Genomic DNA, 18,894 nt, shown 5'->3' with positions numbered 1-18,894 from the left:
TCAGTAACCAATATAACCTCTTACTGCCCCAGTCTTTTCATCTATACAATGGAGTAATTAAAGTTTTGATCTCAAAGAGCTATTGTAAGGCTTACACAATAATGTGATGTAAGGAACTAGCAAAAGCACTAAAAACATGTTGGCTGTTATATCATCAGTAGCAACCTTGAAATCGCACATACTCAGGAGCCCTTGTGGAACTGTAGGTTAGCCATTGGGACTGTTAACTACAAGGTCAGCAGTCAAATCCACCAGCCATTCCATAGGGAAAAAGCTGAGACTGTCTCCTGCATAGATTTACAGTCTTGGAAACTATATATATAGAATGGACTCAATGGAAGAAGGTTTGGTTTTGCTTTGAGTTTAAATCCTGGCCACTGTTACCAGCGGTTTTCTAAACAAATCACAATGGGTTACCTTCTTCCTTTCTGACTTTCATTACTGTTTAATCAGTGAATGTAAATAGTGTCTACTTTACAGTAGATGCCAGGCACATGGCAGTCAATTAATAAAGTTTTAGCCTAAGTTTCCTTTTGGCTACTGGATTACTGGTTGCGAAACATTCTAAAAAAATTGTCTTTTAAGAGAACTGCTTCTTAAAGTTAAAAGACCATGAAGACATCTTTAAAAGAAGCACCCCCCCAAAAAAAAAAAAAACATTTTATTAGGAGCTAATTCAGACATACCATTCCATAGTTCAATCATACCAAGCAGCATTATACAACTGCTACACAAGTCAGTTCGAAACATTTTTCTTCTTTCTGGAACTCCTTGATATCAGCTCCCCTTGCCACCCCGCTCCACCACATCCCCCAGGAACCTTATTCTATTTGCTGTCTCCATAGATTCACCTACCCGGGGTTTCATGTACCAAAAGACATAGAAAACCACGCCCCAACAATTACTGTATTTGGACTGAATTGAAGATCATTGCTGTACTTCCCTCTCTCATGGCCATCAAGTCAATGCTGACTCGTAGTGACCCCTGTGGGTCTCCGACACTGTAACTGTTTACAGGAATAGAGAGTCCAGTCTCTCTCCCAAGGAGCTGCTGTGGGTTTTGAACTGATGACCCACAGTTCAATGCAGAACTGCTACACCACCAGGGCTCCAGGCTTTATCAAGAAGGAAAAAGCATACCAAATGGTCTCATTAGATTCGTTCAAATTCACCCCATGACTTTCATTCATTGTTCCTCAATAATCAGTAATACTTAGCAAATCCACATGTGGGCAAAGAAATGTGATATTCAAAATAAAAAATTCTGAATAGTGGCATGATAGAGAAACCTGGAAAATGCTACTGTAGTGTCAATGTCACACATTTCCCCTGAGGACAACCGTGCCTGGTTATTATAGCTATACGCTCTTTAAAAAACTGTTACACATTTCGAAGGTTCATTTTAATACTCCTAACAATAGTACTCAGACATACATACATATATATCTTTTCAAATGAGCACATTATTAAATGATTATGAGCCAATCAACTAAAATGGTCATTTTTTCAGGATATGAATGATGACAAGTCAGTAGCTGGCAGTAATAAATCACATAGGAAAAAAAGTGATGGTATTACTTAACTCTGGATGCTCACTGAAAGTTTGGAAGTTTGAGTCCATCTAGAGGTACTGAGAAAGAAAGGCCTGGCAATTTAACACAGATGGAGCACCACAGGTAAGAACTGGCTTGATGGCAAGTGGGTGGTAACATTCAAATAATTTTGCCAGCATTCGGGCAAACATGTCAACAGCAGATAGGTGAGAATGTGAGTTATACTCAGAAGCATGAATATACCATATATACTCATGTATAAGCCAGATTTTTCAACACCTTTTTAATGCAGTTTTTGTGGTAAAATTAGGTGCCTCAGATGATCTTTGTGTTGGCTTATACTCGGGAATATACATAAATGATTTTTTATAAACAATATATTGGTACTAGGGTTTATTGTAAATAATACACACAGCTATATTCCAAACACATGATGTTTAAACATGTCTCTGTGATTAGCAGATGGTAGCAGAAAAGTTCTCTCAGTAATCAATACACTCATCTTAATTTTGTGAAGGTATCTTTCAAAACCAGGTTCATCCACTCTACACAGTGGCTTCTGAGAGGATCTGCTGGTTCATTTAAATTCCAAGCAGAGAGGTCAGCTCACACGTTTATGGTGACTGTTTTGAGGGCCTTCTAATGGGATAATCTTAGTACAGTTTCTCAAAGAACACAGTACAATTATGGAGAATTATATTAAAGACATTTTAAGAAGACTAAAAACTACACTAGAGTTAACATAGGTCATAGAAATAAGGATTTTAATTTCTTATTTAGTGTTTTATGCACACTATTTTTAGGGCTTCCGAGAAGTTAATGTCAATATAAATGACAGACTAAGAAAGATGCATATACTGCTAAATCCTCTTTTATTGTAAAAGCAATTCTGCAATGGGAAAAATAAAGGGGGAGGAAGAGAGAGTGGAGCCCATCCTGGCCCATCAAGCCTGGAGGACAATATCCCCGCTCTGAACAGCCAATGGACAGAGTAGACAATATGGCTGATCCCAATACGAGACACGCTGTCCCTTGATGGTCAGGGCCCTAAGGGGGATAACACTGGAGTCCCAGCGTCGGGACTGGCCCAGACTGACCCTGTGACACCAAGGCAAACCACTAAAAGCATGCAGCAGAGACACTGTGGGAGCAGAGCAGGGAGCCCCTGAGGGAGTACAAAGGACAGACTCTGGGGCCAAAGCATGTTAGCCCATTGGACCTGACTGAAGGACACGCCTAGAGATCAAAAATCAGACCTTGATCTATTTACAGGTTTTTCTTTCTTTTTAAATTTGTTTTCTTTTAATTAATTTATTCTTCTATAAGTAATTGGTTTCCTTTTTTGTTGTCATCGCTGTGTTCTCACTCATCACCTCTCTTGCTATGGCTTGATTTTTGCTGCATATTATTATCTCTACAGATCTATCTAGATAAGATAGACTGGATGAATAGTCTGGAGGAGAAAACAACGGGACCAATGGTTCTGGGAGGACACGGGAGAGGAGGAGGAGGGAGTAAGAAGTTTGTGCTGACCAACCCAGGGACAGGGGAGCAATAAGTGATCCAAAATCAGTGGCAAGGACGGTGTGAGAGGCCTGGTAAGGATTCAGCAAGTGCAAGGTAACAGAGAGAAATTACTGAAACCCAAATGAAGGCTGAGCATGATAGTGGGACAAGAGGAAAGTAAAAGGAAATAGAGGAAAGAACTAGGTGACAACGGGTATTTATAGAGGTCTAAAAACTGGAATGTACATATGTAAATGTATTTATATATGAGTGTGAAGAGACAGATCTATGTGCATATATTTATAGATTTAGTATTAAGGCACCAGATGGACATTGGGCCTCCACTCAAGCACTTACTCAATGCAAGAACACGTTGTTCTATTAAATTGGCATTCCAGGATGCACACCTTCCCGACACGATTGCTTAAGAAAAATGTGTGCATAAGCAAACGTGGTGAACACAGCTGACGGTGCCCGGCTATCAAAAGATATAGCAGCTGGGGTCTTAAAGGCTTGAAGATAAACAAGAGCCATCTAGCTGAGAAGCATCAAAGCCCACACGGAAGAAGCAAACGAGCCTGTCTGACCACGAGTTGTAGAAGGGGCCAGTTATCAGACATCAAAGAAATAAAAATCATACCAATGGGTGCCCACCTCCCTGATACGATCAATGAAGACAAACATGTGCATAAGCAAATGTGGTGAAGAAAGCTAATGGTGCTCAGTTACCAAAAGATATAGCATCTAGGGTCTTAAAGGCTTGAAGATAAACAAGTGGCCATCTAGTTCAGAAGCAACAAAGCCCACATGGAAGAAACACACCAGCCTGTGTGACCACAAGCTGTCGAAGGGATCAGGTATCAAGCATGAAGGAACAAAAAATCATATCATTATAAATGTGGGTGAGTGCAGAGTTGACCCAAAGCCAATCGGTAGCCAACCGGACCCCCCTTACTGAAGGGTTGTGGGGAGGAGACAAGCCAGTCAGACTACAGGGTAGCAAAAATGAAACACATAACTTTCCTCTAGTTCTTAAATGCTCCCCCGCCCACTATCATGATCCCAATTCTACCTTATATACCAGAGGATGTACATTGGTACCGATAGCAACAGGAAACACAGGGAATCCTGGACAGATGACTCTTCAGGACCAGTGGTGAGAGTGGAGGGTGGAGGGAATGTGTGGTAGAAAGGGGGAACTGATTACAAGAATCTACATATAGCCTCCTCCCTGGGGGATGGACAATAGTTAAGGGGGTGGGGGGAGACGTCAGACAGTGTAACATGACAAAATAATAATAATTTATGAATGATAAAGGGTTCATGAGGTGGGGGAGTGAGGAGGAAGGGGGAAATGAGCAGCTGATATTAAGGGCTCAAGTAGAAGGCAAATGTTTTGAGAATGATGATGGCAACAAATGTGCTTGATACAATGTACGTATGTATGGATTGTGATAAAAATTGTATGGGCCCCCAACAAAATGATTTTTTAAAAGCAATTTTGCTATCTTAAGGGTAATGGAAAAATCCTTGATAAAAAGAATACAATTGCTGTATAAAACTGACCATTTATCATCATCTTTAGTAGCATTCTTGTGGGCCTTCACCTAAGTCTTATTTCCCTATTAAAACTTCCATAAATCGCTGTTTGTATTATTTTACAGCTATCGTGCTCCACTTCCCAAATCAATGCCCATTAAACAGCAGGTACTGAATAAAATACAGTTGGCTGACCAAAAAATTGTGGCTAAACGTACAAATGTTTTGCAGCCAAGCAATCCTCGATTTTGAGTTCTATTCAGGGTTGATGTGAGAATCACGTAAGCACAATATGTAATTAATCAATAATTAATTGGCATAGTAATTGAAACATACTAAGAAATCAACTACATTTCAACCATTTGTAGTACTGATGCTAAAGATCTACTCCAAGTCTAGATCTTTAACTTTTCATGGGTTTTTTTCAACCTGTATTTATTTGGACATTACATAACAAAAAATGAGTTTGTTTGGCCAAGTGCTAAAATTTACTTTTTTTCTTATTTTGTTGGTGGATAATTGACTCTAGTAATCACTTACTAGAACAGCAAACAGATTTATTTATTTTAACGATATCACAGATTTTTATTTAAATTGGGTTAAAATAAAATAAAGTAACACCAGTTATTTGGACTCTGGTCATCTGCTAGTTGTTTCTCTTGGTCTGACCCAGTGGTTCTCCACCTTCCTAATGCCACAAGCTTTCCATGCAGTTCCCCATGTTGTGGTGACGCCCCAACCACAACATCATTTTCATTGCTACTGCATCACTGTCATTTTGCTACTGTGATGAATCGGGCAACTCCTGTGAAAGGGTCACTCAACCCCCAAAGGGGTCGTGACCCACAGGTTGAGAACTGCTGGAAAGGGCAAGAGTATATGTTTTTGCCCTTACACTTTAGAACATCTGCTAGAAACTTACAAGAGGACTTCAAAATGTTTAAAGAAAATGGAAAAAAAATAGAGTAAAATTTCCTCACATTTTTGGAAGATTATAAGGTTTCCTGTGCTTGACACAATGGATATAATGTATGGATTGTGATAAGCATTGTATGAGCCCCCAATAAAATGATTTTAAAAACAATGAATAAATATAATGGAAAAAAAATTTAAAGATTTCCATTTCTCCAATTGGGTTACAAAGAACATGACCTATGTCTGATGCCAAAAGCAACATAGTGGCATAGCTGGAGAATCTGTAAAACCCACGGGAAACAAAACTTTTTTTGAAAGCACAAAAACTTGTGTTCTAAACCTCCTTGGAAGAGCAAAACTCCATACCGGATGCAACCTGTTAATTCAGAGGGAGGAAACCAACACAGAGAACTCCTTTAAGAGCCACAGGATGGTGGAATGCATGCAGCTATGGCTGCAGAGGAGGTCTTTGGGGAAGAGAAAGCTTTCACATCTTGCAATGAGAGCATTTAGGAGAACGATCTGCAACTGCTTAAACTAGTAGAGAGGAAAATGACAAAAATGGGGGGGGGGGTGAAGATAAAAAAATTCAAGAAAGCACTACAAGAGCAACCTGACAAAAAAAATGATAAACTAGGAATAATTTAACAGCTCCAAATACAAGTTCAAAAAGTAAATTCTAAAACTTATAACAAAGTGACATTTAAAAAGTGAAAACAAAAATTGAAAATATGGAAACACCAATTGTTTCCAATTTGAAGATGAATTTCTCAAAACCAATAAACATAGAGACCCTATAGGACAACGTAGAACTGCCCCTGTGAGTTTCGGAGACTGTAAACGTTAAATTAACACTAGTAGAAAGTTCTCTTTCTCACAGAATGGCTGTTGATTGTAAACTACCAGTCTCATAGATCATAGCACAAAGCATAACCACTATGCCACCAGGACTGCCCTTATGAAATAGATATTAAAATTCTCAATGAAATTTCAGCTAACAGAATTCAACAAAACATTTTAAAAATGCATCTTGATCAAGTGGGAGTCATAACAGGTACGCAAGGATAGTTCAATATTAGAAAAACTATCAGTGTAAAACATCATAAAAATAAAACAAAAGTATTATGGGATTATATCAATCCATGAAGTAAAGGCATTAAATAAAATTCAACATATAATCTTGATAAAAAAAACACTCAGGAAAATAGGGATAGAAGGAAAGACATTCTACATAATAAGGTCATATACGCAAAACTAACAGAAAGCATTTCATTCAAGGGAGACATTGCAAGCATTAACCCTCCAAATGGGAACTAGAGTAAATTGCCTTTTATGCTTTCTCTTTTTAAATACACTCCTGGAAGTCTTAGCTATAGAGTTAAAGCAATATATATATAGATAGATATAGATATAGATATATATAGATATAGATATATCATCTAAATTGACAAAGAGGTAAAACTGTCTAGTGGTCTTGTAGATGACCTGATTTTACATATAAGTCCGAAAAATCCAATTAAAAGTTTGTGTGACCGAATTATAAAACTTGGAAATGTAGCGGTCTATAATTTCAACAAGTAAAAAGCACTTAAATTCTTGTATATTAAGGAAGAGAATGCAGAAAAAGAAATTAAAACTAAAATAATATTTTCAATAACTACCCAAAACATAAAATATTCAGGACTGAATCTAGCCAGAGAAACAAAACTTACACAAAGATAACTATAAAACTCCTTTACAAAAAAATCTAGAGACGTACACAAATGGAAGAATGACTTATGCCAAACCAGATGGACACTTACTTCAGTGAAAATGTCAGTATTACTCAAATAACTCGATAAATTCAAGGAAATCTAAATTCCAGCACAATATTTCAACAAATTTTTTTAAATCAGCAACTTTATATGGAAAGGAAAAAAACGGAACAGAAAATGTTACTAAATACCAGAAACAAAGTAGGAGGCCTCTAATTCCAAGATGGTAAAACATATTCTACAGCCACAGCCATCAAAATGGCTTGGTGCTGGTCCCACAGAAAGATGCTGGCAAGCGTGTTGGGTGGCGATAAGATGGAAGTGGTCGCAAGTGGGGTGTGTACCATGAGGCGTAGGAGCACAAGAGTAGGGTCTAAGTGATAGTATTAATAATAGGTAGTCTTCTGGTTAAACAGAGGTTTTAATAAGTTGTAAAGGCATATTTCAAGGGGTTTGTTAGTATTTGTTATTTATGTGAAAAGCAGAGTCTTGAGGTAGTGATGGGTGGGATCGGTGGAGACTATCTGCGCATCTATCAGGGTCACTTATCACTGCTCTATATTCTGTAGGGAGGGTGCAGCAGGCCAATATTGTTGTGGATATTACAGAAAGTCCCTGATTTAACCTCTGTTCACTTCCCGAATCTCAGGGAACTGGTAGGTCAGTGTAGGAACTGAACTTTTGCAAGGAGTGGGAGGGTGGACCAGGTAGTAGAGTAGGAGATTCTGTGGCCTACCATGAGATCTGGCATCCATACAGATTGCTGGGGGCAGGGGATGAGGGGTGGAGGCCACCAAGTGAGAGATTCTAATGGGGAGGAAGTTAGAAGGGTCGAGTCCCTCACACCAAGTGACCATCAAGCTTGCAGAGGGGAGCTACAGAGACTCGTGCTCTACGGCCCCTCTCAGGGAGCTGTTACGTAGCTATAGGAGCTAAACTCTTGTACTAGGATGCCCTGGATGGAGATAAGGAGATTCCCTGCCTGCCTGCCACGAGTTGTGGTCTCCATGGAGGGTCCTCAGGGGTCAGATAGATATGGGATGGGGGCACTAGGTAAGAAAGGGGCTCTAATTGAGGGACGGTTGAGAGGAGAAGAGTCCTTTGTACCAGTGGGTCACCAAGCCTGGGGAGGGGAGACTGCAGAGACTTGTGCCAAGCTCCGGGTTCTCTGGGACTGAAAAGAGGTGTTTTGGGTTGTTTTTTTTAAGGGGAGAGATCCAAAATATTCCTGGAGTTCTGCAACTTCAGGTCTTCCGTCTGATTTCCCAGAATAAGGGTCTACATGTTGGTTTCTGCCTGGGGTAGGGGGTGTTCTAGGCAGAAGAAGCTCTCTGTCCCTCATCTTCCTGGAGTCTTCATGATTATTATTGTTTTTTGGTTTATTTTAAAGCTTAAGATACAGCTCCTACTTTCTCAGAGTAAGGAATTTACACTGAAACATTCAGAAAAAAAACTGAGGCAGCCCCCAGTTTTGTTTTAAATTCTGATTATTTCACAAAAAGAGGAGACTACTTCCAAGAATATAAAATATGAGGGAAATAGAGTATACAGACTTCGGGCCTTAGAGAACAGTTAAACATAGCTACAGTGGTCAAGACTGAGAAGAAACTAAATTGCCTACTAGAAGTTGCCATCTGACGATGGCTTGATTTTTAACCATAGTTTACTGTCCTTTGTTATGCTTTTCACTTGCAAGCTTTGGACAGATTTTTAAAAGGAGTATGTACACGAAAAGCACATTGGGCGACAAAACACATAAGGTACCGTATATACTCATGTATACGCTGAAATGTGCTGAAAAAACGGGGCTCGGTTTATACATGGGTCAGTGGTACCCCAGCAAGGTGTAACATCTTGCTGCCCCCCCCCCCAGGTAATGGGACAAGCACCCATTAACTCTCGGTGATTGCCATTTCTCGGCTGTTCATTCAAAGCCCTGCTGACACTGCAGGGCTTTGGATGTTTGTTTACTCACATCTAACTAATCAGAGCCGTCCTATGACGTGCATCTTTGAATAAGCCTTTTAAAGACCATGTGAGAAGGATGTGGCATGAATGGATGTCATCTGGTCAAGCCCAACTAACAAAAGAAGGAAATCTCATGAAGCCTGACATAGAGTTAACAGCAAAGTGGGTTCGAGATGCATGGGAAGACATTCCAGAAGACTGGTGCGACGTGCCTTCCAGAAATGTAGTATTAGTAATGCTATGGATGGCAGTGAAGACTGCGCTTTGTATGAAAATGACAGCAGTGATGGTGATGACGGCGACCTCAGTGAGGACAGCGTCTATGATGACCTCACACCAGCTGAAGCTCTGCATTGGGATATAGATGATGATGAGGAATCCGGTTTTGAAGGATTTTACTCTTTACATTTTAGCTTGGTTGCTGATTGAGCTCAGGGAATAGTACTCTTAAGGTATCACTGCTGATACCTTATTGTTTTTGTTGAACCTATTTTCCACGTACTGTGCTGGTTTACTAATGTTAAATGACTTGTCCTTTTATTTATGTGTTTATTTAAAATGAATATTTAAATACATGAACCAAATGATGTCTCCATTTTTAATAATTTTATTTTCATTTGTTTTGATTATTGAAACTCACCAATAGCTTCTGCATTTTCCACCCTAGGCTTATACTCGAGTCAATCAGTTCTTCTGGTTTCCCAGGTAATAATTATGTACCTCAACTTATACTTGGATGGGTTTATAGTCGAGTATACACGGTACATGGTATTTCTACCAGCGATACAAGAGATGAGATTTCTCAAGAATAGCTTTCAATAAAAGTGCCATGCAAGGATTCTCCTAGACGGGCTACAATAATTCCTTGATCCCTAATATTGCCTAGACCTACTTACTACTCCCTGGGATGATCACACTTAACATTAACCAAAGTAATGAATGGATTGCTTAACAGTTTGGAAATTATACCACATATTGTATATTAGATTTTAAAGAATTCGACAAGTTTATAATTTGTAGGCAAAACTCAAAAGCTTGAGGAGAATGAGGACTGACTTACTCTTGTATGGATGCAGTGGTCAAACAGAGACTCGTATAATCAGAATGTTTCTTAGAAGTGAGAATGATAAAGAGGTTGGCTCACTTACTTCTGACAGATCGCCACAAAAGAGCAATTGGTAGAAACGGATACCAGGGATGCTAAAGTAACAAATTAGAAGAACTCTTCAGTGAGATCGATTGACATAATTGACCCGACAATGGGCTCAACTATACTCATGGCCATGAAGTTGTTCGATTGTTCCTCAAGTCTTCAAGAGTCAAAATTTATTCAGTGGCAACAATGAAGAGGTAAATCCAGAATGTTCTTTGAGAAATAATAGTTTGAAACCTGTTCGAGTACTCTGATTTAGTAAATTTCACAAGTCTACACTAAAGTACATTCATTGTCAAACAGACATTGGCCTGGAAAATGTTCAAAGCAGATATACCACACTACCTACTACAGCTGTAGAAAACTCTAACATATCAATTTGCTATATACAATTGACAATTTGACTGGAGGGATGACAACATCCTTACCCCCAACATCACACACACACTGTCAAAAATTCTACATATAACTTCTGGCTCCCACAAAATGTGACTGCCTACTTACTGACTGGAAGCCTTACCAATAACATAAACAGCCAACCCATATTTTGTACATTACACGTATTGTGAAACTGTACTTTCAATCTGGTATAAAGGTGCACGGTTTTTGCACTTAGCAAGACTTCTGGATTTCTCTTTCACTGTTTCGCAAAGGTCGTCGTGTTTTATTCATTTACTTTGCAACGACAGGCAACTGCAGTTGCATGCCTCAACCTTCAATACATCTCAAGCGCTTCAGCTTGGATTTGTCATGCCATGGCTTTCTTCTTCTTCCTGAGAGCATGAGCATGGTTAGCACTACCAGTGGTATTTTATATGGGTGACATCGTGTTCTCTTTCAAGGTGAAAGATAGTAGAGTATGAGAGATCATGTTTCACTGCAATGTGGAGAAATGACTTGTTCACTTGGAGATGATTAGTAGCACATGGGATTTGTTTTGTTTAATCTACAGGTAAGTGGGCCTGTGTGCAATTCATATCTGCATTACTGGGGGAGTCACTGCACAAAGTTGTTGGCAATGAGCCATGGTGAATACTCAGTAGAGCAACAACACATTTATTGCATGGTTAGAAATCTGGGTCAAGTAGAACCTTCTCAACAAACCAGCTCAGACAGAGGTGATGTGCTGCCTCTGCAGACCACAGTACCCACTGATTGCAAGCCGGAAGACTTCTAACTTGGGCTAGCATAACAACTGTGGTGGTTACATAATCTGTCAACTTGCGTGAAGGGGTGGAGTCTAGCCTGTCAATCAGGTCATAGTCAATGAGGCCTCTGTGTGGGCATGGCCTTCTCCCAAGGACTCTGGAAACTCCTGTTTTCCTCCCTGGAAGTGGGAGACACTCTCTGCTACACATTCCTGTTGAGAAGCCACATGGAGACACACTGATGGAGCCAGAGCTCCAGAGCTAGAGGAGCCATGTGGAGACCCACGCCAGCGCTGAGATGCTTCCACCGCCAGCCACTGGCTCCACAAGACTTTCCAACCACTGGCCTGTGATCTTCCAGCATTCAGTGTCATTGTATGTGTGTGTGAATCTGAAGAGCAATTTATATACTGGTATCAGACCTATGGGCTAATATTGGACTTATGGTTTGATCTGGACTGGGTTGTGATGCTTTCTTAATATACAATTACTCTTTGATATAAAGTTCTCTCCTACACACGAGTGTCTCTGGATTTGTTTCTCTAGCCAACCCAGACTAACAAACACACCAACTGTGACTTGTTTGTTTTTTTTCCTCTCTAAAATTTGAGATTAGAACATACGGCTTACTAATTTTTATTCCCAGTACCTATTCTGGTCCTGGGTACCTATAGCCTCAGTAAATGTATTCAATGAAAGACCTCACATATTCAGCAGAACAGGACTGGTTTAGACACTAAAAACCTGGTCAAACTTACTTTCCTTACAAGTGGCCTCCACTGATGTTTCCTCTTATCCTTGACATGAAGCAAGCACCATGAGGAGGCTGAACCATGTTTCACAGGTGAGTCCTACCCAGCAATAAATATTCAATATTCCAAGAGCAGATGTCCAATCAGTCCAGAAACATGTTAACACCGATGCATCTGCTTATCCAAGAGGCCACAGATCTTATCCGCGCAGGTTTCCCCAATGGATTGATTTGGTTGTTTTTAAAGCGTCATGGAACTGACTCTAAATCGCAGTGACCTATGAGTCAGGGTAGAAATATGTTCCAAAGGTTTTCAAAACTGGTGACGTTTGAGATTGAGACCTCCAGTCCTGTCTCCCGAGGTACCGCTGGATGGGTCTGAACCACCAAACTTTGGGCTAATAATCAAGCACCTAAGCATGTGCAACACCCATGGCTCCCTCCAGATGAATGCTGCACTTCCACATATAAACTACAGAATAGTTCTAATAGTCCGAGCTAGTATCAATAAGGAGCAAGGTTTTAAATCAGGTCAGGGTGGCATGATATTTGCTTAGTGAAATTACTTTGGCATTTAGTTATGACCACTTTCCTTTCTACAAGGACACAACTGTCGGGTCCACACTTGATTTCTGAATGCTGCTACAGATATAAAGTAAGATCATCGAATTATGTAGCTAGGTTAGAACAGCAGCGGCCCGTGGAAATGCAATGCAAACCACAAAGCGCATCAAAAATTACTTATTTCAAATCAAACTGAGTAGTGAAAAAATAGGCAAAATTAAATTTAATATGTATTTTAACCAACAAATCAAATATATCTTTTCATGGTGTAACTGGTATAACCTTACTAATGAGCTAGTTATATTCTTTTTATTTCCAAACGAAATCTTGAAAAGCTGCTGAGTGTTTTATACTCAAATCATTTCAAGTGACCGCCAAGCCCAGTGGGTCACGGCAATCAGTGTGAACAGCATCCGTGATTTGAATGCAACGGTGAGGGCCTTGAGCATTGAGCAAAGTGAGAGGCAGGCAGTTAAGCTAACTCTGGAGTCCGCCCAGAAGAGACAGGAGAAGGAAAACACTTGAGACTGAGAGATCAGAGAGAAACACAATGAACCTATTGCACATTGAAAAACCAGGGCCTTTACCGTGACCTTGGCATCTCTTGTTTTCTCCACAATCTCCCAAGATACTATCAACAATAGCACCTTGTTCCTTTGTGCACACTCCTTCAGCAACTAAGATCATTCACCTCAATCTCAAGATGCAGAGAGATCTATGAATGAAACATTCACAAGCCTTTATCCCTCCATGGTACAACGGGCTGAGCACTCAGTTACAGGGGGCGGGAAATGATAGGTAAGCCAGGATTGACCTCTTTGGCAACACAAGGGAGAAGGAGAATCTAACTCTATGTTAGTTCAAAGCTTAAAGTCACAGGCAGAGCTTAGACATGCTTCCAAAATCCATCTTCTTCTATCTTATTCTAACACCAACTAGCTCTCCCATGACAGTCCAGTTTTCTGCCAGGTTCAGTAATCCATTGCAACAGACACTTAGAAACAACTGCCAATACTCATAACTATCTGTTAAGGAAGCAAACATGGAATGAATACAGAGTCACAGCACTACAGTCAACACGACCAAGAACCAATGGTACAGAAGGAGGAAGTCCAAACGGCACTGAAGGCATGAGCCAGATACAGGTTCCAGGAATTGATGGAACACCAATTGAAATGTTTCAACGAGCTGATGAAACATTCACTCCTCTACACCAAAAATTTTGGAAGACACCTACCTAGTCGAGTGAGTGGAAAAGATCCACATGTGCACCCATTCCAAAGAAAGGCTGACCCAACAGAAGGTGCAAATTAGAGAACATCATCGTGAATCGCCCGTGCAATTAACACTTTGCTGAAGAACCTGCAACCATGGCTGCAGCAGTACATTGATAGGGAGCTGCCAGAGGTTCAGGTCTGACTCAGAAGAGGACATGAAACAAGAGACATTATTGCTGATGTCAGATCGATCCGACTGAAAGCAGAGACTACCAGAAAGTTGTTTACTTGTGCTCTGTTGATTATGCAAAGGCAATCAACTGTGTGGCCCTAACAAACCACGGATAGTCTTGAGAGGGATGGAAGTATAGGATCCTTACTGTATCGCTCGTATAGAAGCTGTATATGGATCGGGAGGGAGTCGTGCTACCAGAACAAGGAAATACCGAATGGTTTAAAATCAAGACAGGTGGCTTTCTCTCGTGTCCTCGCTTCCGAGGTGACAAAGAAAAGGCGTAACAACGGCCGTGCCACGAAAGGCCATGGCCATGTGCACCCCCGTTGCTGCACGTACTGCGCCCGCTGCATGCCCAAAGACAAGGCCATTAAGAAGTTCATCATAAATGGGTGCATAAGCAAATGTGGCGAAGAAAGCGGATGGTGCCCGGCTATCAAAAGAGATAGTGTCTGGGGTCCTAAAGGCTTGAAGGTGAACAAGCAGCCATCTAGCTCAGAAGCAAAAAAGCCCACATGGATGAAGCACACCAGTCAGTGCGATCACGAGGTGCCCAAGGGACCAGGTATAAGGCATAATGCAAAAAAAAAAAAAAAAGAATATATGTATGTGTGTATATATATGTGTGTGTGTATATATATATATACACCATATTGAATGAAGGGGGAAGTGCAGAGTGGAGACCCAAAGCCCAAGTGTCGGCCAATGGAGATCCCCTCATAGAGGGGTTTAGGAGAGGAGATGGGTCAGTCAGGGTGCGAGGTAGTAGCGATGAAGAACACAGCTTTCCCCCAGATCCTGGATGCTTCCTCCCCCCAACTACCATCATCCGAATTCTACCTTGCAGGGCTGGATAGGGCAGAGGTTGTACACGGGTACATATGAGGGTTAGAGGCACAGGGAATCCAGGGTGGATGATACCTTCAGGACCAAGGGTGTGAGGGGCGATGCTGGGAGAGTGGAGGGTGAGTGGGTTGGAAAGGGGGAACTGATTACAAGGATCCACATGTGACCTCTTCCCCGGGAAAGGGACGGCAGAGAAGGGGGGGAAGGGAGACTCTGGATAGGGCAAGATATGACAAAATAACTATGTATAAATTACCAAGGGCACATGAGGGAGGGGGGAACGGGGAAGGAGGGGAAAAAAAAGATGACCTGATGCAAAGGGCTTAAGTGGAGAGCAAATGCTTTGAGAATGATTGGGGCAGGGAATGTATGGACGTGCTTTATACAATTGATGTATGTATAAGTATGGATTGTGATAAGAGTTGTATGAGCCCCTAATAAAACGTTTAAAAAAGAAAAAAGTTCGTCATAAGAAGCATAGTGGAGCTTCTGAAGCTAGTGTCTTCGACACCTACATGCTTCCCAAGCTGTATGGGAAGCTGCATAACTGTGTGAGTTCTGCCATTCACAGCAAGATGGTTAGGAACCGGTCACGGGAAACCCGGAAGGACCAACCCCCACCCCCATCACCTTGATTTAGACCTGCAGGTGCTGCCCCACCACCTCCTCCAAAGCCTAGGTAAAGATTAGAAGCTGAAGCAAAACAAACCTGAAAGGAAGTAAAATGGAAATTGTTAAAAAGAAAACCGTCTAGAAAGGTGTGCATGAGGGTTTTATCTCTCACCAGACTTGTTCAATTTGTCTGCTGAGCAAATCATCAGAGAAATTGAGTTATACAAAGAAGAATGCTGCATGCGCTTTGGAGGAAAGCTTATTAAGCACCTGCAATCTGCAGGTGGCACAACCTTGCTGAAAGTGAGGAGGAGTTGAAGCTTCTGCGTATGAAGATCAAAGATTGCAGCCTCGTGTGGATTACAACTCAGTAAAGAAAACGAACCCCTCACAGCTGGACCAACAGACAACATCACGAGAAACAGGAAATAAAGGATGGAAGTTGTCAGGGATTTCATCTTGCTGGGATCCACAATTAAAGCGTGTGGGAATAGCAGTCCAGGCAGCAAACAACAGAGTCCACTGAGGACATTTGCTGCATAAGACCTCTTTAAAGCGTTAAAAAGCAAGGAGGTTCCTTTGAAGACTGGGGTACATCTGACAGAGCCACGGTGTTTTCAATTGCCTCCTGTGTGTGAAAGTTGGACAGTGAAAAAGGAAGACAGAAGAAAAATCGATGCATTTCAACAATGGTATTAGGGAAGAGTATTGCCACAGAACAAACAGATCCACTGTGAACAAACAGATCAACCCTGAATGCTCTGAGAGACAAGGTTGTCAAGACTTCAACTCGCATACTCGGGACACGGTACCAGGAGAGACCAGTCCCTGAAGAAGGAATCATGCTGGGTAAAACGGAGGGGCAGTGAAAAAGGAAGGAAGACCCCGGGCAAGATGAATCGACATCAGAGGCTTAAACGTAACAACAATTGTGAGGACGGCACAACACTGATGGTGTTTAATAAGGTCGCTGAGTCGGAACCAACAACAACAACTAAGGAAGCTAGCAGGTTACAAATGTTCAGGATGTCGTTCTGTTGTCTCAGCTCCTATTCACAGCCATGCTCACGTCAGTCTTTCAGCCACGTGGCCCCCAGGCCTCTGCCGCCATGGGCCAGGGAGCGTGTGGTGCTCTGCCTCAGTCTTGGCTAGGCTTTTCGGCTCTGCCTCCTGGTCTCAGTGCTTCAGTCCCTGGTGCCTCTGCTGCCCAAACCACTTCAGGCAGGGATCCCACATGTGGGCTCCTGGCTGGTGACTCTTTGTTCTTGATGGTCATGGGATTCCTGCTCCTGCTTCTGAGGTGGCTCGCTCTTGAAGAGACCAATCCCCGAATTAGAGCCTCTGCACCTTATTTGCAGGCTCCCACCTACTCACTGGGTGCTAGTTACAAAAATTATTTTAAAAAAAAGTCCTATGAAACAATTTCACATCAGCACAAGTTCGAACCTACCTATGGCTGTCACCTCGTTTGGAAATATGATATTTGCAGATGTTACCAGTTAACATACAGTCATACCTGAATAGAGCAGGTCCTATCCTATCTGAGTAGTGTCTTCATAAAAGAAAAGAGACACAAAGAGACATTAAAAAAGAAAGTCCTGTGGAGATGATTCTGTCACCCATGAAACAGGCAGGGCTTTCAGTAGCTGGATATTCCACAAGATACTTCAAAGAAAGCGTGGTCCTGCTGTCACCATTAATTTGGATTCCTACTCTCCAGAACTAGGAGATGACACACTTCAGGTCTTATAAGCCTATGTGTTTGCGGGCTTATGCTGTGGCCACCCGAGGAAGCCAATACAGTGCCTGGGTGACGGTAGAGCAAGCCCAAAATATGGACATGAGCAGGGACAATCTTCATAAGCAGCATCAGAGGTGGGCGAAGCAGGTGATATCAACTTGAGTGTGGTCCTACATAGCAGGGAGCTGTTGACTATGGGATAACAGGGACACTGGCAAGAACACAGACCTATCTTCTGCCTCCCATCTGCCTCTGTGAGTTTTCTCTCTATGCAGAAGGAAAGAATCCCTTAATGCCAAATGTAAAGTTTCATGAATCCTGCACTCTTTTTGGACCATATAGTGTCAAACAATGTACTAAAAGTCTATCAACACAGATAAAAGTGCTGTTTCTCCTCTGTTCATACTTTAGGCTTACTGAATTTGTGCTATTGTAGGCAGAAGCAAATCGTTACAAACGTTTTGTTACTTTATCTAGCCAAATCCAAGAATCCAGAACACTGTGCTCTATTACTTAGTAAATTACTTTTTTTGCTTAAAAAAAGTGAATGAAAGCCCAAAGATGAAGATAAAAAGGGGGAAAAAACAAAACCTAAGTCTCATTTTCCTCCTTGAATAAAGGCATGTCTTTGCTCCAGTTACGCTGCTCTCTCCTGATCACAAATAGGCGACAACACTGTGATGCAAATGATCCCATTGCCAGAGGTGTACTGATCATTTTAACAAGGGCAACGGGACAGTTCAGAGAGTATAGAAGGTTAGAACACCATTAAATCATTTATTAAGTTGCTTGTAACTCATTACCACCCGGTGTGTGTCAGATTAGGATGTGGTTTCCAGAGTGTTCAGTACCTGTGAATGGTGGCTTCGAACTGTGGGCCTTATAGATCGTAGTCCAACATATAACCACTATTCCACCAGAGCTCCTTAGGACAAGGCACCACTAAAGCACTCTAACTCTCTCACACTGGGTGGTAACTCTGGTTTGTCTCCCTGTGGTGGCTGTGTGCTAGGATGCTGGAACTATGCTACCGGTATTTTAAATACCAGCAGAATCACTCTTGATGGAGAGAGCTAAGTGGAGCTTCCCAACTAAGGCAGACTAGGGAGAATGAAATGAAAACCAGCCAGTGAAACCCCTACTAAGGATCCTAACAGAATGTTAAACATGGTGCGAGATGAGGAGCTGCCGGGTTGGCAGGCACTCCAATACACCATGCATGCTATAGTCCTAAAGATGGCACAGGACCCGACAACAGCGCACTTCGTTGTACAGGGTCACTAAGAGTTGGTGCTGACTCAGCTACCGCTAATAACGTCTTGTGATTTTTAAGAGACGTCCTCCCAAAGATGGCTGGACAATGCCTCAAGCTTTCCGGAAGAGAGGAGGACA

General features: G+C 41.6%; 1 protein-coding gene across 2 annotated transcripts in view; it reads right to left on the bottom strand.

Annotated features, from left to right (window-relative positions):
* The window catches only part of FAM110B (family with sequence similarity 110 member B), a 209,475-nt gene that overhangs the window by 168,533 nt on the left and 22,048 nt on the right, over positions 1-18,894 (bottom strand). The window lies entirely within an intron of this gene.

The sequence above is a fragment of the Tenrec ecaudatus genome, chromosome 5 (genome assembly GCF_050624435.1).
Source record: "Tenrec ecaudatus isolate mTenEca1 chromosome 5, mTenEca1.hap1, whole genome shotgun sequence".
NCBI lineage: Eukaryota > Metazoa > Chordata > Mammalia > Afrosoricida > Tenrecidae > Tenrec > Tenrec ecaudatus.
This window is presented reverse-complemented; position numbering and strand designations above follow the sequence as displayed.